Genomic DNA, 25,307 nt, shown 5'->3' with positions numbered 1-25,307 from the left:
TCACAAGTCATTATGCAAGTGGATCCCTAGACGTATAGGGATACTGGCTAAAATGAAATACATTTTTATTTTTTTTACTTTAGCAAGGCAGTGAGCACAAGTAACCTTTGTGTCAAGGTTAAGTAATAACCTCAAAGACCATTATACACAGAGCTGATGAAATGCTCTGGAAATATACAGCAGCACTTTTATTTGGTTGTATTGATCTTAGTATAAAAGATAACCGCATGAATATGTATTCCTTAAATGACAGCTAGACTACACTTCTTTGTCTTTTTTATTTTTTAATCTAAAACCGCACAACTCACTTTGTCTCTCTGGACAGGTACAGTAAATATTTGTGACCCATCATGACTAGGTAGACAAATCATTTATACGGCGATGCGGTGTATCACACAGAATGATACAAGGAATAAATCAGCAGACAGCCTTTCAACTGTATGGCACTGACACATGCAAAAGTGCAATGGCAATCTTTTCACAATCACATTTATCTTCTGCAGTTAATTGAGAATGCTTGTAATGTTGCCGAACAGTTAAACAGTGTTTACAGTAACTGTCTTTTACTGAGAATTCACCAGAGACACACAAGACTCCAGTCTACAAAACGTTTTGGTACTTTACCTTCCTTCGTTTACTACAAAGCATACAATATATTTACACACTTTAAATCACTCTGTTTGTTGAAAAGTCTTTTCGTTGGTTGTGTGTGAAGAAAACTAGTAGATGAAGTGTCTAAAAAATGTGTTGCTTTCTGGCATTTGTCTAAAAAGACAAGACAAAGGTGGTCAACTCTTGCTTTGATAGAAAGAAAAATCTCTTTAAAAATAATTCCACTACACAGGTAATAAACCCAAGAAATGCTGCAAATGGGAAATGTACAAAACATTTTAAAAATAAGTAACATAGATTCATTCTTTAAATATTTTTTAAGAAGACATTGTACTTTGGGTTTACAAAAAGCAAAATGCCTACCTCATTTCAGGAGCTGAAATAAAATAAAACATACTGGCAAAGATTCTGCCATACCAAAATGCTTGGAGACTCACTACAGAAGCATTCTTTAAACAACCTGCTCTAAGTGCTGTGTAATTTAATAAAAATGTTGAAGAATCCGATTTTGGAAAGCTAAAGGCTACTAAATTATTCCATTACAAAAACATGGTGAAATAACAGGACCAGAAATTAAATTTAAACTGAAGAGATCATAAAACAGTGTTGCGATCATCCAACATAAACAAAAGCAAGAATAATTCTTTACCAGCCTGCCTCAACAATGTATGGAAACAATAATAAAGATTTCAGTTTGCTCAAAAAGATAATAAGTCCTCCTTTTCTATATTATGAGCTAGACACGTCAACAATATGTTCTCCTTTCCCATATTATGTACTCTGTGTTAGAGTCAGGGATCATGAGCGTCATGTGCGATAAAAGTATAATTAGCAGCAAACGGAGCAAGTAAAACAAATAACCATAAAAACAATGATTGACTGCTCTGTCAATTTCTAAATGATGCTCCCCAATTAAATGAATAGGTTTGAATTGTTTTTGCACCTTCACTTTCATGTGGACAAAATGGTTGGTCCGAGGAAAGAAAAGATACAAGGTCACCCTATTCTGCCCTATTGGTGAGATGAATATAAATTTGTTCAACGTAACGAGATAAGTTCTGTTGGTGCTCTGTGTTTGTACAAATGATGTTGCGCGTCAAGTGTCGATATTTTCAGACAAAGGACGAGGCAGACAAGGCTGAGTGAATTAAATGGGCCATAGCGAGGTATGGAAAGTCATGACATTTCTTTACCAGCTCCTGTGTCAGGAAAAATCGAGCCACAGAACGCAGCTAAAATAAAAAAAAAATGTTTGCAAAACATTGATAGCTATTTAGAGATGGAAGAATATATAATATATATTTAAATATATATTTACAAACTATTTACAGATGGGAAATGTACAAAAGGGGACTTTTGTACAGATTTTTTTGTCACCAATATTGGTTTACTCCATATTGGTACAATCATCTCCAGAATAAGTAACAGTAATAACAGTAACAAACAACAGAGCAGTCGGGAATTTTCCTGTCACTCAATCTGCCTGGGCAGTTTTAAACTCTGCTTGAAGTGATGGACACTCCGCTTCACAGCAATGTCCGCTGCCCTAGCCAAGGGAAGGTTTTGGCATGCTTTGTGAACTGTCTTGATGCAACCAAAACCTTTTTATCCAAAGAAGGTTAAAACTCTCCCAACCTGCCTGATGAAAAATAGGTTACGCGCCTAATGTTTCTACCTGACATCACTGAATGAAGTCTGTGTAGGTTGCAGACCAGACTGTTTCTGGAAGGCAATTCTTGTGAAACTTGACACTTTTGTCTCAGGACATCGACACCTCAACGTTCCGACATCTTAAGGAACTGTCAAAACATTACACTGGCAATGCTGCCGAGACTGGAATGCGCAAACCATACATCAGAAGTTTCTGTCAGATTTCAGGATTTACAACTTTGATATCAGCAACGTGGATTTGACAGTGTTTTAGTGGATAGGTTTTGAGGATTTCAAAAATACAGCTCACTGAATCACAATGCACAAAACTAAACCTGGATCTCAAGGTTTAAAGATCTGCAGCTCAGACTTGAGGCAACCGAGACTGCATCGTAATAAGTAAGAAGTTGCATGTGGACCTACATACCTCTATAAACAAGTACATTTCCCTTATGCCAGTTTTTTCCCTTCTGGAGGTGGTTAAGAACTGAACACTCAAAGGCTTGTGTGCTGCTTAATAAAGTATCAAACTACAAGCCTGAGACTGAAGAACTCAGCAAATGAAAGGATCTCACTAAATGGTATGATATGCATCTTAATTTAATAAAGCATTTTAATTAATCAAAACTGTCATTGACATTAACTGGCACACAGTTCTGTAAACAGAAGTTAACTCTTGGCAGGCCACCTCTGAAAGGTCACTGACTTCTGGTCTGGTGTACCCCATAATGTTGTAGTACTACAGTATGTGTCTTATGCTTTTTCCTAATTTAAAATCATATTCCTTTAAATTTATATTGTATGTACATGTAACACACCATGAAAAACATTGTCTATATCCCTTGTGACTATAAATATGCGTAAAAGCAAAGAGTGTGAAATGAAAAGTATGGGCTGTATAGCATGAGATATAAAGATGGATTTGAGGACAATCATTTTTCGTAACCTTCCATTTTAAGAAAAACTGCACCTAAGTGACACTCTTCAACTCTGCAAGTACGTCTCTTATTTCACACAGTTTACATTCATACATAGTTTTCCAGAAACTATAAACTACACAAACTACTTTATTCTTCCAGGAATTCCCCTTACAAAGAAAATGGGTAACTTAAAAACCTATTTCTTTTATTTGAGTAGAGCAGAGTAGTTTATTGCCATATGTACACGTAGATTAGAATTCTTAATTGCGCTGATCTCTCTGGACATACACAGTACAACAGACAACACTGCACAATGTAGACAACATTAACAATAAATATGTTGTGGAAAAATAAATAAATATGCAGTAGTGAGACCGAGAAAAAAAAAAGGGTAGACTATGCGCAGAGTGCAGATATGTATTGAGTCTGAGACCCTGCAGTTTGTGCAGTATGAGGATGCATACTGCAGTGGGACAGAAGCTGCTCTTGAGTCAGTGGTCCTTGCTTTAATAGTGTGGTACCGCTCGCCAGAGCGCAGGGGGGAGAACAGATTGTGGCTGGGACTGTTGGGATCCTGAATGTTGAATTGGGCTTTATTGCGACAGCGGATGGTGTGGATCTCACCATTGATGGTAAATCACATCCTGTAATCCTCTGTGCCGTTGCCACAACCTTTTGTAGCGCATCTCTGTCATGCTTTGTAGTTTTGCTGTACCACACTAGTGAGGACACTTTCTATGGTGCTGCGGTAAAAGTTCATGAGGAACTGCTTCCCTGTAAAGCATTTCTTTAAGCACCGCAGAAAGTGCTAGTGCTGTTGTTAGGGCTGGGCGATAATTCGATAACGATAATTATCGGGATATAATTTTCCGCGATATAATTTTAACAAAAGTTCGATAAACGTTCGATATATATGTTTATGCTTTGCGCATACTGTCACGGACGTCCAAAGGGACTAACCGTGGGGAGCAGGAGAGCGGAAAAAGACCCATATGCGTAGCGCCGAGACGGGAAAAAGGCCCGGGCTCAATAGTGCAAAGAGTTCAGGAATGCCGTATAGAAACCTATGCCCTCAGGGAGCGGACGTGGGGCGCCCTGGTGCTAGGCGGGTCTCAGGACATCCGAACGTCAATGCTGAGCCAGGACAGAGTGCAAGACCCGGAAATATATAGCCCAAGGGAAAGAGAGGGACAGGAAGGACAGCAGGCCGGAAACTAGGGACAGGACAGAGAAGGAGCACCCTCTGGCTGCAGAGGGCGTGACACATACTGCACGAGGGAGCGTGCTTGTTGCAGACCGGGCAGCTAACGTGGTGCTGTTTACCCACACGGTGGTGGCTGACAGGATTGTAGTTAAGAGTGGAGAAATGAGGGACACTGAAGCAAATGTAGTGCTGCCAACGACCAGCTCGAAGGAAGATGACATCGTCGACAGAAAAGGTCATTTAACTTCGGTAATTTGGAGATATTTTGGCTTTTTACGATCAGACATAAAACAGAGCACTTTAAACTTTGCAGTCTGCCTGAGCCATGTTCTATGTATGTTTTATCACACTGCAGTATTTAATTTTTCTATTAAGATATTTATTTTGTAAATTTTACTTATGCATATTTTCACATAAAAAAGACATGAATACTCTCTACCTCAGATTTGTTTAATGTTTCTGCTGTTTGGCAAGTGTTTGTTGTGTTCTTAAAATAAAGAGTTGTTTAATTTACCAATTAACTATCTGGTTTCTTCAACTTTCACTCAGGAGAAAAAATCTGCCTTTAAACTTGAAAGAAATAATGATTTGACATTTATCGTGATAATAATGGATATCGACTGATATGAACAATTTTATTGTGATAATGTTTTTGGCAATATCGCCCAGCCCTAGCTGTTGTGCCCTTTTCAGACTTGCTGCAGTGTTACGAGTCCAAGCCAGGTTGGTGGAGATCTGCAGGCCGAGGAACCTTAAGCAGCTGACAGTTTCCTTATAATTATAATTCTGCATCAATGAAATATCCAAACTACCTGCCTACAAAAACCCTTAAATTGCCCACACAAAATACAGCAAAGAAGATCAAACCTGTTTTTAGAAACAGGTATCATGCCCTTAATAATTTTTAGTGTTTGATCTAAAATTAAAAATTCAGACTCCCCTCATCTTCACTGTCTAGTACTGAAAAAGAACAACTTCCAGCACTGTAATTATCCATTACTCACACTTCACTACATAAAAAGGCACAAGCATCATACAAACCCATTTTTTTTTCAAATAAAAGCATCTAAATCAAATATTTCTCATGTCTGTTGTGCATAAAATGTACCAGATTATAACACATCTAAAAAAATCTCAATACCCAAACATTTCTACAACCTTCTAAATACAATATTTTTACACACAAAATTAATATAATGTTCAGGACCTGAGGATCATGTATTAGAATGCTTTAAACTTCCAGTGAAACATTTTCATAAATGTGTTTTTAAAGGCTCTGTTAGGTATACAGTATCTAAGAGTTGTATCATTCTAATCCCTGACCTGTTAACAATCTGAAGCTAACCAAGTGTGGTTGCCGCTGGAATCTATGGAATTAACCAGAAGGTACCACTCTATCTTCTAAATTAGCAATTCCAAACCAATGTCTCAATATGCGTTCTTAGATGTGCTCAAAGACAGTGGAGCTTTCAAACTGCTTACATTAAGAGTATTTTGAGACTAGCTGTTAGTATATCCTCTAATCCCTCACATGTTCTCCATGAATAATAACAACTGATGCCTTCAAACAGACGTTTTACAGTCCCTCAATGCAGATGTAATAAAATGAAGAATTAATTTATCCCACATTCAATCAAACTACTCAATAAATGAGTTCATAATAAAGGAGTATTGGTTTTAGACAAGTACAATTAGTGGTTATGTACCTGCGCTTAGGGTGATTGTGGGACAGTAAATTTACAGGTTCTGTTAAACTGTCTGGACTCCTGTAGGAGTGCCTGAGTAAGGTAACCTGAGTGAACAAATAACATTTTTTTTACTACTTTCATGTATTTAATGAGCAAAGTTATCCAACACCAACTGGCACTGTGGGAAAAAGTAATTGCTCTCTAGTTAAATCAACTCAATTAAAGCGAGAGTCAGCTGATTGAATACAGCCAGGCTTGATTATAGCCAGCCCTGCTCAATATAAACCTCACTTATTTTGACCCCTTACCATCAGAGTCAAGTTGCCAGCACAAAGATTCAACAAGCACAGTATGCCACGATCAAAGGAAATTCCTGAAGAGATCAGAAAAAAAGTTGTTGGTACCTATCAGTGTGGAAAGGGTTACAAAGCCATTTCTAAGGCTCTGGGACTCCACTGAACCCCAGTGAGGGCCATCATCTCCAAATGGAGAACACCCGGAACAGCAGTGAATCTTCCCAGGAGTGGCCAGCCTGCCAAAATGTCTCCAAAGACAAGCATAAAATCATCCAGGAAGTCACAAAGGATCCTAAAAAAACATCCAAAGAACTGCTGGCTTCTTTTGCCTCAGCTAAGGTCAGTGTTCTTGACTCTGCAATTAGAAGAGACTGGGCAAAAATGGGCCTCATGGGAGAGTAGCAAGGCAGAAACCACTGCTAACCAAGAAGAACATAAATGCTCATTTCTCATTTGCCACGAAACACCTGGATCATCCCAAAGTCTTCAGGAGAATGTTTTATGGACAGATGAGTCAAAAGTGGAACTTTTCAGACGACATGGGTCCCATTATGTCTGGCGTAAAGCAAACACAGCACTCCACAGTAAGAACATCATAGCAACAGTCAAACATGGTGGTGGTAGTGTGATGGTGTGGGGATGCTTTGCTGCGTCAGGACCTTGATGACTCGCCATAATTGAAGGAACCATGAATTCTGCTCTGTATCAAAAATTCTTAAGGAGGATGTCCGGTCATCCGTCCATGAGCTGAAGATGAAACACAGTTGGGTCGTGCAGCAAGACCATGATCCAAAACACAAAATCAAGTCCACATCAGAATGGCTGAAAAGAAGCAAAATTAATGTTTTGGGGTGGCCTAGTTAAATTCCAGACCTAAACCCAATAGAGATGCTGTGTCAGGACCTGAAATGAGCAGTTCATACTCGAAGATCTACCACTGTTTCTGAATTAAAGCAGTTCTGTGAGGAAGAGTGGGCTACAATTCCTCCACGGCAATGTGAAAGAATAATAGGAAGTGCTTGGTTGCAGTTATTGCAGCTAAAGGTGGCGCAATTACTTTTTCACACAGGGGATATGGGTGTTGGATAACTTTGTTTATTAAATCAAAGAAATAATAATAAAAAAGTGTTTATTAAATCAAAGAAATAATAATAAAAAAGTGTTGTTTGTTCACTCAGGTTCCCTTTATCTAATACTAGATTTTCTCTAAAGATATGAAAACATCCAGTGTGACAAATATGCAAAAATAGAGGAAATTAGGCAAATACTTTTTCACGGCACTGTTTGTGTGTGCGTAAAACATAGCTGTTTAGATACAAACAAAATTCAGAAAAATCAGATTAGAAAATATTAATATGGTGACAGGGGACACTAGGATGCAGGGGTTTCAGTCCTTCGTAGTTTCACAATCTAGCCTACAGAACCTAAATATAACTCCCAGCTGAACAAGTCATATCTCACTTCTCCCCCTGATCTTCTGTGTAGTGGACTAGTGTCAGGCGTGGAAATAGGCAGGAATGCATGAGAATGTTGTTCCCAAAGTGCAAATATTAAGGGGGAATAAAATTTCCAGGGCGATCAAAAATTCTCTTAAATTCTGCAAGGCAGTCATTTCGGGTCCAACGCAAGAGACTAAGTAACTGTGCTGTCGAAACCTTGTGGCTTCGTATATATGCTTGCAGGTGGCTCATAAAAAGATTCAGTCACTCAACATAGTAGCTGTAGGACTGCTTAGCCTCAAAACAATGTTAATTGACTTGACTGCATGTCGTTTTCATGGTTACCCGTTGTATACACAATACACATGCTTCAACCTCAACATCAATAGGATGTTTTTTTATTACACACATCGCCTATGTCACCACAATGCATGATTGCATATTGAACTCTTAATAAAACCTGCATAGTGGTTTAGCATCATGAATGAACAGCACTAAATATAAAGAATTATCATTAGAGTATCAAATGAGATTCTTCAAAGATATCCTACTTTCCATTCTTAGACATTCAAAGAAAAAATGAAAAACCTAAATTATTTTGATCATTCTAAAACTGTCATGTTTGACTAGCTCCCAGATAATTCTAGATATTAAAATTAACGTTGCTATGAAAATACCTGCGTACATATATTTTTTAAATGTTCCTAAGAAAAGTAATTGGAATTTCATTATTTATAAAGGTAACTGATAGGATTTCTTTATTAATGTCAAGTAAACCAAGGGATTTAATATAACTCATCGAATCTCAAATATTACATTAATATTTTAGTGGAATATTACTTACTACTCATAGTATTAGGTGTACATCATAAACAAATATTTTTTTTATTATGCACAGCACATTAACACCAATGCCTTCAGGATTATTTACTAAATATACAGAGATATTGCAAATATGAATTTTATACCGGCTTAAATACAGTTTAAGAAATACAGTATGTGAAATATCGTGCAATGATTTTTAAGTACAAATATATTAGTTATTATTATCTATATATATATATGCTGCGGTATAAATGTATTTTATTGTTGTTATTTTACAATTGGTATGAGATCATTTTAAATGCAAATAAATATATGCTGAATGATTTTAAAGACATATTGGATAATACTCAGCGTAAACAGTATTTTGAGTATATACAGTCAAAACCACTTAATATCAACAAAATGTTGTGCCACGTGTTGTAAAGTCTAGAACAGCACAGGCCACTGAGGAATACAGAATGCATCCTAAAGCACAGTGTGAAATCGCTTTCAAGAAAGCTAAAAACAGCAAGCCCTAGTTTAACCAGACCTAGCTTTCAGCCAACCAGAGAAGACAGTACTAATAAACAAAAAAGTCACCTACATTATGTAAAACACATTTTTATAACCAAGAAGAAATTGTATTCTTTGGCCTTTTATGGATTTTACACTATGCTATTGAATGTTGCCATGCTCAAAAATAATGTGACTGAAATCACACTTGATATAATACTGTAGTTTTTCAGGTCATAAGTTTTTTTTGGGGGGCACACGTGTAAGAAACAACTAAATTAAAGGTTTTTAAAGTACTTCTCTGTGACCATTTTAGCTATGATGTGGCTGTATTGCAGGATTGATTTAGAAATTAGCTAACCAGTCCTTCCACTTGAACAATCACTGACTCAGGAGCGGGCAATTAAACCTTCCCTATTTGACTGAGAGTCCACCGAGTCCTTGCACATGTCTGTTGTTTCTGTTGTATTTATATCACTAATTCAGCTAATTGCGTTAAGCGTTCAGGTAACTGGATGAATGTTGAGCCGCAGTTACAATAAAACATCTGTTGTATTTTTGAGTATAAATAATGCATGCAGTTACAAGTATAAAGCATCTAAGCATCTCCAGTTTTGTCCACACCTGTTAAATAACTCATAGAGTTCTTGCTGTTAACTTTTGAATCGTATCTAAAGTTGAATGCAGTTCTTAAACTTGAGTTCTGAACCCAAAATGTTTTGGATCAGCACCACGGACAGAACCTGCTAATACAGGACAGACCTCCACCCTTCCATGCACTAACCACCAAACCTTAACTACACTACAAAAATAGTTATTAATATTTTCTGTTAACAAAAAAAAAACACTCGATAATTTCAGGGTTTAAGGTTTTCACTTGCTCTTCTGAGCACGTGAGGTTTACAGCTAGGTGATCGATGGTATTCTTCTTCTGTCCCAGTTTCTGTTTGTGTTGGGAGTGCAGAAGGTGCCATTAGCGGTGGCAAGAGATCGTGTTGTGCTGTTTTGCCCCTGATGGCAGACTGTTAACTGAGTGACAAGTGAGAGACATGCGCTTATTAAAGATGAAATATAGCCATAATAAGAGAGTATATTGGAGCAGTAAAACAGCACAGAGTGAGCTTTAGAGAAAGGAGAAACATATCTCCTATCCCCACAGGCTTTCTGAAACAAAATACCTCCGCATCTTCGGGTAACCTATTCCGCTCTGCAAATCTTCTTGCTGTGATAGCATACCTACTGTAGTTACAAATCCCCTTCATCATCCAGTACCTTGCACCTGACAGTTTTCCACCCAACAGTCCCCAGAACATCTGTGGTGCTACATCTATCTTCGCATCCTCACATTTTGTGTCCATATGGACAAAGGCACCATTCTAAATACATATATCAGCAGCCTTTATTAATAATTCCCAAGATCATTACATCCTGAGCTGTCCTCATCTATTTCCTCCTGACGATTGCTGACTTGTACCTTACCATCTTAAAGGAGGTCTTCCTCTTGGTCATTCTGGGATGTGCACCCCCCATTTCCTTGATCCAGCCATGACTTTCCGATACTGGATTTATAAGTTAATTTACAAGCCCCGTGGCACACTATAAAGGGCCAATCTTTTTTGTGCATTGGCAAACTAACCCTTAGCACACTGTTCCTGCTTCACTGTAGACAAAACACAGCATACTGACAACTTCTCTTTATGTCACTGAGCACTAAAAAGTTAAATAATTGTATCTTTCTGTCTTAAAAAAGAAAAGGCATTTCCTTTGTACTTCCTGACGTTTTTATTGTCAGCTTAGTTTGCGTTTTATGCGATTTAGCGATTAATTTTATCCAGGTTCTTCGAGCTACGACTCGAGCTACCGGTTTCTCAAAGCTCATTTATGTAGCGATATCCGATGTCTAACTGAAACTGGTTAGAAAAAAAAAATCCGTATTATTAAGCCATTAGTTATTTTCCCTTACGGGTGTTATCATTCTCCTGTCTTGGGCACTTTTGTTTCAGTGTATCGTTTTCAGTAACATTAGACCCAGTTCCATACAAACTATGTTAGCGCCTTTTTTTTGTGAAGGCGAATGCTGAATATACGACATTTTCCGTACTATCTTGTAACCACAATACAGTATATTCCTTACTACACTGTGACTCCCTTTCTAAAACGTTTATAATACTAGACACAGGTTTTTAACGAAAACAAAAGACGCAGACAATCAGGTGCCGGCTTGTTCTGGTTAACTGCAGCCTAGTGATGAACAGTCATTTACACATAGGCAGAAAAAAAAGATAATAAAAATGGCAATAAAACAGACTTTCACAAGAAAACGTGAAATCCGAATCCCAGAAAAAAGGTAGAAACAAATTAAAACCAGTGGTGTAAATCCCAATTAGTCTCTAAATATATTGTTTTCAAGTGGGCACGTAAACGAATGTATGAACTTATTTTAAACAATGTAGTTTTCCTTCATTCGTTAGATTCTATGCTGACATTAATACAACTCCTAATGTACTTGGTGATTCTACGAAGCAAAAATACACTGAATCGTTTCCCAAGAATGACGTCTAAAAACCCACCGTAAGCCCGAAATGAACCCAACGTTATGGACCAGAAGAGCCGCTAGATATCTGTGCTTATGCCCCCATCGGACACCAAACAAAAGAGTAAGACTATAAATCGGGACGCGTCCAAGTCCCAATACTGTGCCGAGCCCGGTCGTTCCCAGAGCAGAAACCGAGAAACTACTGCGCACTTCTCTTCACTTCCACGTAAGTGGTCTCAAACGAAAGTACCGCAGACAGAACAGTCAAGGATCCGAACATATTATATGCTGCAACAACTACGTTAATATACTCTATAAGTCAAATTTACTGTCTATTCCTGAAAATGTTCAAAGGTGATTCTCTTATATGAACAGGCACGAACACTAACGTGAAAACTGTCTTGGCGCTGATAGCATAAAGAAACTTTTTCAATCCGCCGGACACACACCAAAGATTTTAAATAAGTATTTAACTGTAACAATACGTTTAATCAGATATTCTCTACGCTGCTTTTGAACAAAAAAAAAAGTGTTTTCGTTTGATCAATATTTAACTTACCGTCGTTTGTTTTTCCTTTCGTTTTTTCAATGCGCTCTAACCTCAGTAAATCCCTTTAAGTTAGATTACAGTACCTTCTCCTTTTCCAGTTTTTCGTCTCCGCGAAATAGACCAACCTAATCGTTCATAGACTTGAGTCGATGGAAATAAATTGAACACCGAGTCATCGATTATGAGCGACTGTGGAGGCACGTACTGTGCTTGTGTGCATGTTCCAGTAATACATTTCGCAATAATAATATTAGTGTTCAGAGCCAAACTCCTGACAGAGCAAACAACGGAGAGAAAATAGCGTCTCTTTTTAAAGTGCAGTTTCGTTTGGATTTAATTTGCATTTCGTACTAAAATGCCATTCAAGTTAATTTAAACAGTAGATAAAACTTGTTTTGTTAAAGGTTTATTTATTATTTATAAGGTTGAAATGTAGAAAGGTATGCAAGAGATAAATGGCTCGTTTTCCTCAATAAAGCATGCACGATTAAGTTTAGATCAGTATTTTGACACCTTTTATTGAAAAACTATGTTTCCATTTAAAAAGCAAGAAATAATACAAAATGCGTCCGATCCAGCCTAGCACTACCAAACAAGTGCCACCAAACAAGATTAATTGGAGTAAAATACACATGAATTCCAAAAACCTTAAAGAGACTATGTATTGTCATTTTACATTTTCATTACATTCATTACATTACATTTTCCAAATTTAATCCAAAAGGAATACCATAGATAACGGTTAAGCAGTCCCATTTTAAAATAAAAAAATAAATCAGTTATTTGAGATTCTTTAAGTACCAATTTAGCCCATTACAAAACCCAGGTTTATTATCAAATTAAAGCTGGATCAGGCCTTTTCTAGCTGTATTCTGATTAACATATTTAAAACCTTTTAAAAAAATGTTTAGATGCTGAAAATGAGTGGCAGGTAATTGTAACCTTTGATCACAAATAGAAGATGTTGACGCTTTACAGCCCTATTTATACCCTTTCAACTAAGAAAATTACATTTATTTTAATAAGTATTACCCAAATTCATAAACTTCAAGTTATATTTCTTTAAAAAGCAATTTGTGTCAGAAACGGAGCAAAATCACAGCATTTTCAGATTAAAACTGCAAGAACCCAATGGGCCTCCAAGATCCATGAAGAGAATCATTAACATAAGAAGAGCTGACAGAAACCAAAGTAAGATAGACTGGCTGAGAAAAAATTAAAAATGACTCATGGATCTTTCCATGAGAAATTCTATTTCCATGTACTGTACATGTGATGTTAGTATTTTCTTTTCGTCCTCTTCAGCTTCTTCTTCTAAGCATGCACTGTAGCTCCTAGAAAATATACTGTATACTACTTTAATTATGTTTTTGTTATCTAGCTACCCTTTGAAAACATGAGCATGGTGTTATCTGTGTTTGCAGATATGAGGCTGTTGATCTCAAGGGAAATACTGTACCATCCTGATACAGAGAGGCATCAAACAACCAGTTATATTGGTTCCAGTTTGCATCGATCACATTTTAGTGCCCCACGTACATACTGTACATCATCAGTAAAACTTTCCATTGTTAATGTGAAGAATAGAACTAACATTATTTAAGATGAAAATTCAAAGTACATCTTTTTATTTCATACATAGTATATACAGTAATACATACAGTAATAAAAATCATTTTGCAGGCAGCATGGTGGTGGAGTGGTTAGCTTTGCTGCTTTGCAGTATAAGGGCCCTGGGTTCAATTCTGCACCTACAGTAGGATGCTGTGTGCATGGAGATGGTATGTTCTCCCTATTGGTTTTCTCCGGGTGCTGGTTTATTGGCTCCTGGGAATATTGTTCCTGATGTGGGTATGTGAGTGTTTTTGTATGTCTATCCAGGATGTGCCCTGCCTTACCCCCGTACTTTGCCAGGATAGATTCTGACTGTCACGATCATAAGTCCCTCCTCTTAAGGGCACTCCTGCTCTTTCTTGTTTGTCTTGAATTTTTTGCACCTGCCTCCTGTCTCAGCCCTTTCCTTTAAAAGCCAGATGCTCCCACCAATCCAGGCTCAGTTTTGGAAGATGGATGCCTGGAAGCCCGCCTACCAGTAAGTCCAGAAGAGGCTCAACGGCATAGGCTTTGCAACGGTGTCCTGACCATCTGGGTCCAGGGATTGAAGCACCTGGCCCCGTTACCACTTTTTATCTCCCCGACCCTTTGCTGGATCCCGCTCCGGCTTTTAACTTTTGTCGTGTCTTTCTTGGATGGATTACCTGGCTCTCGTCTTTTGCTTACCCTGAATTTTCCTACGGACTCCCTTTGGACTTGTTTGCCTTGGCCACGCCCCCCAGGCACCAGCACACCGTGGACACGCCCCCCTGTTTGTCTACCTGCCCCGTTCCTAGTCTTCTCTCCCCCATGTTTGTCTCACTCTCCTCCAGATTTTATGGTCTGCATAGGGCCCTGAAAGACACTTCTTGACACTGACTGTCCCATGACACTGAATTGGAAGATGTAGAAGTGGTAAGAAAGTTGATGAATGGTAAAGACATTTTCTAACTGCATTCTGTACATAATATACAACTTGCTGTAAACTTCTATATACACAGGATTGAGCAAATACAGTAGTTTATGAATACCTTCTTGCTGTTTCATAAAGATCTACAAATACTTAAAATAATAAAATACTGATTCAAAACATAGTTTGGTTTTCTTTTATAAACTATAGAATGCCATTGGTAATAATTATTTCCCTAGATAAATTCAGTGAGAAAATGCCAAAGGCCTTAATACAATTCTTCAGATTTTCTAAATGCAGGATTATAGAAATAACTTTGAATAATACTGACCTTCTTAATGGATGAAATCTTGAAAAGGAGAATTAATCTTTTATAAAATTCACAGCCGTGGGAACTACATTATTTCATACTGTAGTTAAACTTATTCAAGAAAAAAAGAAGCTAGAATACATTAACACAAATTACGAAAAATGACCATTTTAAAAATGTGTTGGAAATTTAATAGGAACTTAGTGTTTTGCAAAACAAAATGAAATAAGATGAAAAGCACAAGCATGTAGTGGGCAAATAAATTTTATGCTGTATATAGTGTATAATATATATATATATTTTACAATAATCTCCAGCTTTCAGTGGAGAAAATACAAAACATTTGAAGCTTCAAAGTAGTAATATATGTACATTCTGTTCTATGCTTTCTCATTTTTTCACATTCCTCTGTTTTTTAAACAAACATATATTTTCTGCATTTAAAAACTGTGCAGATATAACTAGTAAGTATACATTCTTCAATGGGAAAAAAGCACCAAAGCATGCTTTTATAGCTGTGAGGCATGAATTTCTTGTATCCATGGATACGTAATGCATTCAGCTGAAGCATAGCTCCAAGGTCATTAGGTTATGCTATCAATTGAATTGTAAAAAATTTAAAACTCATCCCCCTAGCAGATACAAAATGAACAGTTACAATGGAATCCAATTTGAATAAATATATATATAATCTTGTAATAAAAAAATAATGGAGGATTGACTGTTTACTCTTGACTTGCTTCTTCTTTATTTCTGTCATTAATAGTATATTTAACTTTTTGTAAAGTATTTTAATGCTTTAAATGTGATTTTGATTATCTGAGCAAAATTCTTAAAACATTTCAACAAGTTATTGTGTTACAAGTTAATAATACAAAGATGATCATGATCCACCTTCAAAAATGTGTTTTTGTAAAGGTAGTTAGATGGGAAACCGAGAGAAAATTAGACAAAACTTGATAAGTTTCATTGTAAGTTAAGGGCTTTAGTGTAGAAGCAAAGTAAGTGATCTTTCAGGGAACCTTCTTTTCAGAAGATTCTCTATGGTGTCAACAGGTACACGTTCAGCTGACACATTACAAATTCTGTTTACACTCTTTTATTAATTGTTCGCTGCAGTGTTGTAATTGTTCAACTTCAAATATCTGTTAATAATGATAATTCCTTGCACGTATCTACTGCTCTGCTTCCCAGAGAGTTTAAAGAAACTTCACAGATAAGTGGAGACATGCTTCATTCACCACTGAAGTGCAGGACCCACTGGGGTGCGTTGAACTAAAGCCATTATACTCCAGGAGTCCCACTGCACAGCAGATCGTGTGGAGAAGTGTGAAATTATTTCAACAGTTGAAAGTTAAGCAGGGAATTCAGGTAGGCTAATTATGCAAGAACAAAGTGGAGTTTACCCAGGACACTAGGGATCAACACTCCTACTTTTACCAGCAGTGTAAAGTGATCTTTAGTGAACAAGTATTCAGGTCAGTGAATCATTTTGGGATAATGGTCTGGAAACTCTGGTCTAGAAGAAAGAGTGCCACCTACTCGTCCAACACTACTTACAACAGCAAACAGACTTTGCTTAGAGGTCTCCCAACCCAGTAATATGTATTATATAATATATACTGTAATTATTTAGAAAATTAATATCATGGTTGTTTTATATGATGTCTGAAAGTACATACTGTATATTTATTTCATACATTAACTACTGTAATCATACAAAATAGAATATTTTTAATATGTTAAAATATTTGTATTACAATATTAAAATACTTTGTGATTGGTGTTATAATGACTACTGTAAGATTGTAACTTACTAAACAATGGTAAAACAATACTAAAAGGTCAGATGAATGCAGTACTGTATATACAGTCACTGGACAGTACACATGGATGAATTCATTTTCAAGAACTGAGCAAAATCAGTATCTAAATCATATAAACAAATCCTATACTTTTGCTGTATAAAATTAAAGCTGAGATGATGCAAAAGAGCAGTTTGATTTTTCTTAGTCCAGAAAGTGCTTTAAAAAAAGAACAAGCAACTTTTGCATGATGCTTAATCATACAGTATGTGTCCATTAGATCACTGTTCTGAATCCTGATTTTGCTGAACCATTTCTCTTGGATGTTGTCTCTCAATGACACATGGGCCTCGAGACTATAAAGACAAGAAAGGATAAATGGTCAGATGTCATGAGGTTATTTCAGCACCTTAGATGAACTCTGTCCTGGTTCATGGAAATGCCATGCCTGCTTAATTTTATCAGGTGAAAGAAGACTCTGGCCTGCGACTGAGATTAGGGGACATTAGTCTTTGGTTGTCCTTGGGCTACAACAGTTGACAGAGATGGATGAAAGAGCGAGTTCAGCATTCGTCACTAAGAGAAAAAAAACTGTACAGAACAGCAAAATTACACATACTGGTTCAAAACACATACCTTCAAAATGAAATAAAATCAGGTACTGCATACTGTAAACATAATTGTTAAGAGGAGTAGATTTAAAAAATCACTTGCATGCTTTCCCACTGGAATGGATTTTTTGTGCATAGCTACTCATCTTTCAAGACCATACTGAGCCCAGCTGGTAAACACTAACTCACATCTTTTCCTAATATCTCAGCCAGACCTCTACTGAAGTGCCTGCTGTAGCACAGTGAACACACCAGGACAAAACTGGTATCTCTGTCAATTAGCCTGGGCAACCTGCCACGACAACTCCACACCACAGACAAGCTGGAATCTATGAATCTCAGTATGGATTCTCCTCTCCAAAATTAAAATCTCTTGTTGATTTTGAAAGCATAATGCAATTCCAGTTGGTTCACATCACAGTTATTTATATTCCAAAGTAAAATGTTCAAACCTATAGCTTTGTTTGTTGCAGTGCATGAAATGTAACTTTGCCTTCCTTTATAATGCAACTTTGACTATATTTCATAAGGACTCATAAGAAAAACGTTCACTCAGTATTTATCTAGTTCATTTTTCAAATTCTATGTGGACATAACATCAACCAGAGAATTATAATGCTCAGGCAGAATACAATGAGCATCAGTGCAACATTTTCCACATAACACTTATTTGGGCAGTTGACGCAAGTGTGATACCATTTGCTAGTTAAATATTTTATACAGGTCAAACAGAGGAAGCTATTATGTTTCAGAATATACTAGGTCCCCAAGCTGTGCCATGATTGCCTTGTGAGCAATTATGTAGTACATGACCACATTATGTCTTTTATCCATTGTGAATACTGGAGTATGGATAATGCAGCATTTCAGTTTTGTATAGTAGTCTCGCAAGATAAGCAAGTAAGATAAACAAGACCAGACCTGTTCAGTACTGAGATGGGAGACCTCTGAGGAAATTCAATGTTCTATTTTTGATGTTATATAAAGTTTTTTTTCAGATCTCAAAAAGTTGTAAATGATTTGCAATTGGTTGCAAACCTGTACCAGTTTCTGAGTTTCAGAACTGTGTTAGCTGAAATTGAACCAATCTGACTCACTGTAGGAGAAAATACACACTCATTGTTGGGGTGTTTCCTGCATTATCATTCTTAACTGTTCATAACATGATTTATTATTAAGACCATTTTAGCCAGAAATAATGGAGCAAATCCTTATTTATCAATTTAAAGAAGGAAAGACTGCAGGAAGCTCTGTATGCTTATATATTTTTTTAAATAATATATAAAAAAATGTGCCTTGCAAAATTATTCACTCCCTTCCCATGATGTCGCATTTTCTTGAATTACAAAAGAGGTACAATACACAATTTCTTTAACAGAATATTTATTAAAATTTACAAATTTCAAACAGAATGTATTCACTCCTTGAATCGATTTCATGGAAGCATCTTTGGCAGTAATTACAACTGTGTGACCTTTTGGAAAAGTCTTTACCACCTTTGCCCACTAGGACAATGACATTTTCTCCATTCTTCTTTGAAACATGCTTAAATTCCATGAAGTTGCTTGGTGATCATTTATAGGCATTAATTTTCTGGTCTGCAACAGATTATCTATCACATTCAGATCAGGACCTTTACTGTGTGACTCAAGAGCATTTACTTTTCTTGCTAAGCTACTCTAGTGTTGCTTTTGTGTTTGGTAACACCTCCATGTCTGTGTCACGATTGTTATCCCTCCCCCTTAAGGGCTCTCCGGCTCATTCACAGTTATTATTATATTTGCTACAGATCTTTAGAACATTGCAGACTTAGGACTATTCAGTATTAGGAATAGTATCTATGGAAATTGGCTGTCCACAACTGAATAAAGCTGATTGGTCATATAATTTTGGAGGCATACATGACCTTTTACTTGATCTTCTGTTCAAATGAAAAATGAGCCTATAACTCCAAAACAAGTCCAGATCGGGTCTTGTTTATGATAGTACACTAATACAAACCCTATTAGGGCAGGGACAACAAATGAGTTTGTCTCTAACCTCTGACCATTCCTAAAGGTCATATGCAAAATATTCTTATAGTACCTAATATAGATCTTAGGTGAAATGACACATACAAGATGTATGTACTTATAAAATGTTGTTATTTGTGGCCTTTGACATCTATTTAAGATCAAATTTAAAACTATTCTAAGAAAGAATGTATACAGTATGCTGGCTTGGTTACTGACAATCTCTGTTTGCATATTTATTATTAAATAAAAATTACCATTCTGTATCCAAAATTAGCTAGTTCATTGAAATACCTTGAATAGGACTTGTTATTACTTAAGAGAGCTCGATCTTAGGAAGAGGTATCAGTTAAAATTATGTTGTCATAAACAATTGTAATAAATCTCAATGCATTAGTGATTATTTTTAGATTCAGGGTGCAATGCCTATGTCTAAAAGCAAGTAAATGGATGGACAAATAGAGTGAAAGTTCCAAAACCCTTTTTCTGTTGACATTGCTGTATTTGGAGCCTAGAATTGTGCAGTAGTAAGGAAACTCAATTTTAGCGCATTTGTTTTTTTTTTTTAATATTGCCACCTAGTGGTTAAAAAGCAATATTAATATTACAGAAGATCCAGTTACTGTGTTTCGTGTCTGTTGTTGATGTTATTTATCCATCCAATACTATGCTCAGAACTTCGCTACATCTGTTATATTTTGGTAAATAACATTTGACCCTTTGTTCAAATATTATTTGCATATCTTGAATGCAATGAGCCTAATGATACATTTCATATTGCACATGTATGTTTGAGTTCTGAATTTTCCGTGAACCCAATAGGAATTCTACACTGGATTTTACTGTATGTTTTAATAAATTAGGAAACTAGTATCTAGGAACATTAGTTATAATTTAAATGCTGTCTTATGAAGCTGTTTACCTCATGTTTTGGGAGACATTTATTTTCTGTGTTTTTCCTGCTAAGGCACATTGATAGAACATATGATTAAAGGGTTAAACTTTAAAAGGATTGATGTTTGATATAATAATGGGGGACCTTTACACTGAAAAAGAAGACAGTGGAAAACTTTCACAACAAATATTTCAGGCGTACCTAGGTACTATTTTTTATCTACTTTAAACACTGTCTTTGACCTCTTAATTGTTGATGATAATTCTGTTTTACAGTATATAACAATAGAGTTTTAATAACACCGAGAATAATAAAAACAAAATACAAGCCTGTAAATGTCCTCCATTCAGAAGACAAAATGACCTGTTTGTGACCGATAGAGACACGACTGAGACACTGGTTAAGCCATTGAGAATATGATCTCATAATGGCCAGTCATGGAGAATGTTTATCTTCTAGACTGTGATTCATAGCTTCATGACTTTGATCTATTGATTTTATGCACAGTAATGGTTTTTATTTGAGGTGGCAAAGTAAAATGACATCCAAGTGTCATTATCCACATTATGTCTGACAGATTTTCTTTTTGCATTTAATGGGTCCACATCGATTTTTGAAAGATACATATATTTTTAAAAGGTTGACAAGAAAAGGGACTGACATATAAATGGTATTTTTCAAGCCAGCCTTGTTTCACTTCAATAGGATCCAATATTTCGATAAAACTGGGCTATTAGTTCTAGGAGTGGCTCATTTACAGAATTCAAATGTAACTGTAAATTAAAACAACACATTTTTTCACTGTTTTTATACTCAAATGCTCGTATGGTTAACACTCCAGATGGTAAGTGAAAACAAATACAATTAAAAATATCACAAAAGATCTCAAACCAGAAAGCCTACTCAGAAATGTAAAAACGACCATGCAATAAGACTAAATTTGTTTGAAGATTTTTATACAATATAAATAGTGATTTATCGGTCTCTTGTCTAAATGGTTTTAGTACATGAAGAATTAACAAATTTCAAAGTACAGGTTTCATTGTACTGGCAAGGTTCAAATGTGTGGTATTTTCAATTCAGTTTTGATATGCAGTACTACTTAAGTTAAATGTAGTTCTAAGTCTAAGTATTCAGTCCATCAAATATACAGTAATGGAGATATGAAACAGTATCTGCAGGACGCTGATTAAGTGTTGATTTGACATTCCTCCTATTCTTTTTTTTATATGTCACATCAAATATTCTGATAATATACAGCAATCGTATGAAGATACCCCAGGTCTGAATCTGAGTATGCAACAGAGAGGCATCAGAACCTCTCCTGACAGGGCAGGTTAATGAAGTGGTCGCATGGTTTCGTTCCTTGATCAATGGAAAATGTAGAGTAGCCAATTACCCAACATAACATGTTCAGGAGGTGGGAGGAAACTCAAGTCCCCAGAGAAAACCTGTTTAAACAGAACGTGCAAATTCTACACATTAAAGTGACTGGAATTTAACCTCTAATTCAAGACCTGTGAGGCATTTGATTCTAACAAACTAAGCTCTTATTGCACAGCAGTCCTCAGCCAAACGTTTATCCTTTTTCCCATAGGGATATTATTCAGTCCTTATAGAACACACAAATAATTTTGAATGTAAAAAATGAAGTATAATTGTTCTTGGCAAGTTATACTGTATTACTGGTTTATCAATAAAATAGCAGTAAAAATAGGAGAGCTGTTATGCCTTTGGAAGCACTTAGGCTTCATCAAAACTTTCAGCAAAATCTAACATTTTATATATAAACAAAATATAAGTACATCAAGTATTGTTTTTCTCTTGGTGCCTTTTGATACTATTTTGTATGGTAAAACACATATACTTTAATTTAACGGGTGCTTAACTGGAATAAAAATCATTAGGCTACATGACTGTGAAGATAAAACAGTCTTTATATTGATTCAGTAGACCATGTCTGCATGACTAGAAATATTAAACAGTCTCTGTATTGATTTCTTTACATTTGAAAATACTGTAATTACAGAAGTAGATAAACATTGGGAATTGAGTCTCACTTGTGTTTAAAACACAAGTGACTTTGGTGTGCTTTCAGAAATAGTAATGTCATATCCTGGAGAAAACAGCTCTTGTAAATTCACAATAAATTAACTGATAGCAAGATTATTAAGTTTAGGACTACAGGACTTTTAAAAGTATATTAGTCAAATGGTGTTTTCAAGCTTTGGGGGAGAGCATATGGTCTCTCCCCTGAGCAGTGGAATCATGATGTGACTTATTAAGTTAATTGATTAATGCAGTGCACATCTGCAGTATGGAAGAACATCAATTAAACCATACTCCTATCTGTAGATTTAAAGCTGTATCTTTATTTAAAAAAATAGAAAAGGGAATATGATTAACATAAGTGATGTGTAAAATATTTCCCAACATGAAACATTAAAATATTATGTTTTTTTTAATGTGCTATTTCTGAATATCAAAACACCCTTTATTTTTTCACTTCTGTTTTAAGAGATTTCCTTGTTTTGAGTTTAAATACCAACAAATAAAAGATGTAACAAAATGAAATCCTCCTTAAGGCTCTCTTTTAATCAAATTATTTAGCTATCAAAATATAAGAAAGCTTATTTAGAAATATTTTTTTCCTATGTAAGACAAAGAAAACCAACAGAACATCATTCTAAAGCTCTAGTGACTGGATTCACAGACCTCAATTAGTCCTACTGTATGTCAGTACTAAAGTTTGTGCTATTCTGGTTCTGTGAAACTGCTTGTGTAAGTGTAGTGTAATTGTGGGTTTAGCCTTCTCTCAGTGTCAGTGCTGGTTCTTCTTGAAATAAGGATACAGGTGTACTGTATTTATGTCTGCATTTTGTTATACTGTAAAATGAATAGCTCTCACACTTCTTGAATATGTATCAATTAAGAAATAGCTCTTTTGAAATGTAGTCATGCGGTTTGCCTGCACAGTTCCTTGTGAACTGGAGAACTGGGAAAGCCTGATAAAGACTCCAGAGCATTAAAATCGTTTACAAAGTGCTTTTATGCTCATGCCCTGATGATAGTCACTTACACTACTGTGCAGTTTGGCATTATATGTTCCATTTAAGTATCTGAACAATCAGATTAAAGATGATCAAATAATACAAATACAAAAGGAAGTTCAAATGTTTTTTTTAATTATATTACCTATAGATGGATATCTAAAATCATGCTATTTATGTCATATTTATGTTTAAGAAATCTGAAATGGTCTTCAAAAATCTCACTCCTAATAAAAATTGAAAATAAAACCTGCAACATGAAGGGAAGGAGAAAACAAGACATTTTTCTTATTATAAAGATTTGCCTAATCATTAGAAAAGAAAAACGTTCGTCTAGGAAGAAAACACCTGGGTGATATAAAAGTGATTTAGCACCAAAAAATGTAAAAAATGTTCTAAATAAATGTGAAAAAAAGAAAAAAATGTGATGGGAATCCAGCTCTAACTTCATTTAAGAAGAAAAGAGCAGTTTATAATAGTAATAATAATAATAATAATAATAATAATAATAATAATAATAATAATAATAATAATAACAATAATAACAATAATAACAATAAGGTGATTTCTAAAAGCGCTTTACAGGATGACAACAACAATAAATAAGAAGAATACACAAGATAAAACACAATTACAATATATAGAGGAGACCGTGGATGCTGGTACTAAGAGCAGAGGGGTAAAGAATGAACCAGTTAAGTAAAGGCTTTTCTGAAGAAGAGGGTTTTAGTACAGTAGACTTTATCAGAGAGAAGAATTGGAATCGGAGAAATAAAATCAACAAATAATCTTTGTTGTTGAGTGTTGTTGAAGAAATATTCTACAACCATTACAAAATGCTAATGATAAAAAACAGAAATAAATGCATACAACTGGGAGTGGCTGTGCGATTTAATTGTGTGACTGTAGAATTCTTTCTTCGTCTCTGTAGGGATGGTGAGGGCACTGTGGCTCCAGCTAAAATCTTCAGTCCTTGATTTTTCTGACACAATCAGCAGAATCATCCATTTACAGTTACAGAGATATTTAATGGACACCTGTTCTCATATTACTGTCTTATGATCTCCTTCATTTGAACCCATTTGTCATGTGATGGGAATGGTTTCCGGCCATGGAGCCAAAAAGAACAAATTCAGAAATAATATGACCAATCTTAATTATGAAAAACAGCTGCAGCAGACAATACAATTGAACTATTTTTGGTGTGTATCCGATGCAAATAAGTAATATTGAGGTAAGCAGAGATTAGGGACATCCATCACCACACATGCTTAAAAAGCAACCCAATATTTTCTGTGGTATCAGATAACAGAAAACAAACTATTGGAAGGCTGACTTGAGGTAGAAATACATTGACACCACTCTTCCTTTAATGAAGACAAAGCGCCATTTGCATTTTGTGTTGAAAATACTGTAGTTGTGTCTACTGGGTTACCAGGATTTGACAGTACAGTATAGAAATTGATCCTTCGGGCTATTGGTTTTGAAAGATTTAAGTAGACCGAATGTAATGTTAAAGCAAGGTAATAAAAAATATGTTAACAGGAAATTGAAGTTATAGTATTTCCTATTTAGATTTAATCAATTTCTTGACAGCTAAACTGCAATGAAAAGAATCTCTAAGAAAATATGATTATCCTTACAACTTTGTGATGACCAACTTTCCATCTAAATGTAGAGACCCTGTTCTCAATAAACCTAAAGACATGTTTTTGTACCAAACATTGTACTTTTCCTATTATGTTTGCACCTTCAGCTTTCTAAGACAAGAGAAAACCTCTCTTGATTGCTTTGTTTTGAATATTACTGGACTGAAGTATTCTCTGCAGGTCTCATCAAAGACTCACTCAAAGCAGACCAGAAAGATTGAATATATCTCAACAGGACTGTAGCCCTGCAGATCTACAGT

At 35.8% G+C, this 25,307-nt stretch overlaps 1 protein-coding gene across 6 annotated transcripts in view; it reads right to left on the bottom strand.

Annotated features, from left to right (window-relative positions):
- Positions 1-12,437, bottom strand: part of pam (peptidylglycine alpha-amidating monooxygenase) — a 121,949-nt gene extending 109,512 nt beyond the window's left edge. For 3 of the 6 annotated variants that reach the window (XM_015367021.2, XM_015367013.2, XM_015367045.2), the window contains exon 1: positions 12,222-12,436. The gene's annotated coding sequence lies outside the window, so the exon portion shown is untranslated. Of the gene's footprint in view, positions 1-12,221 lie in introns of all 6 variants that reach the window. The other 3 variants (XM_015367036.2, XM_015367054.2, XM_069187275.1) reach the window with 2 other exon arrangements.
- Between the last annotated feature and the right edge of the window lie 12,870 nt (positions 12,438-25,307).

This window comes from Lepisosteus oculatus, chromosome 3 (genome assembly GCF_040954835.1).
Source record: "Lepisosteus oculatus isolate fLepOcu1 chromosome 3, fLepOcu1.hap2, whole genome shotgun sequence".
NCBI lineage: Eukaryota > Metazoa > Chordata > Actinopteri > Semionotiformes > Lepisosteidae > Lepisosteus > Lepisosteus oculatus.
This window is presented reverse-complemented; position numbering and strand designations above follow the sequence as displayed.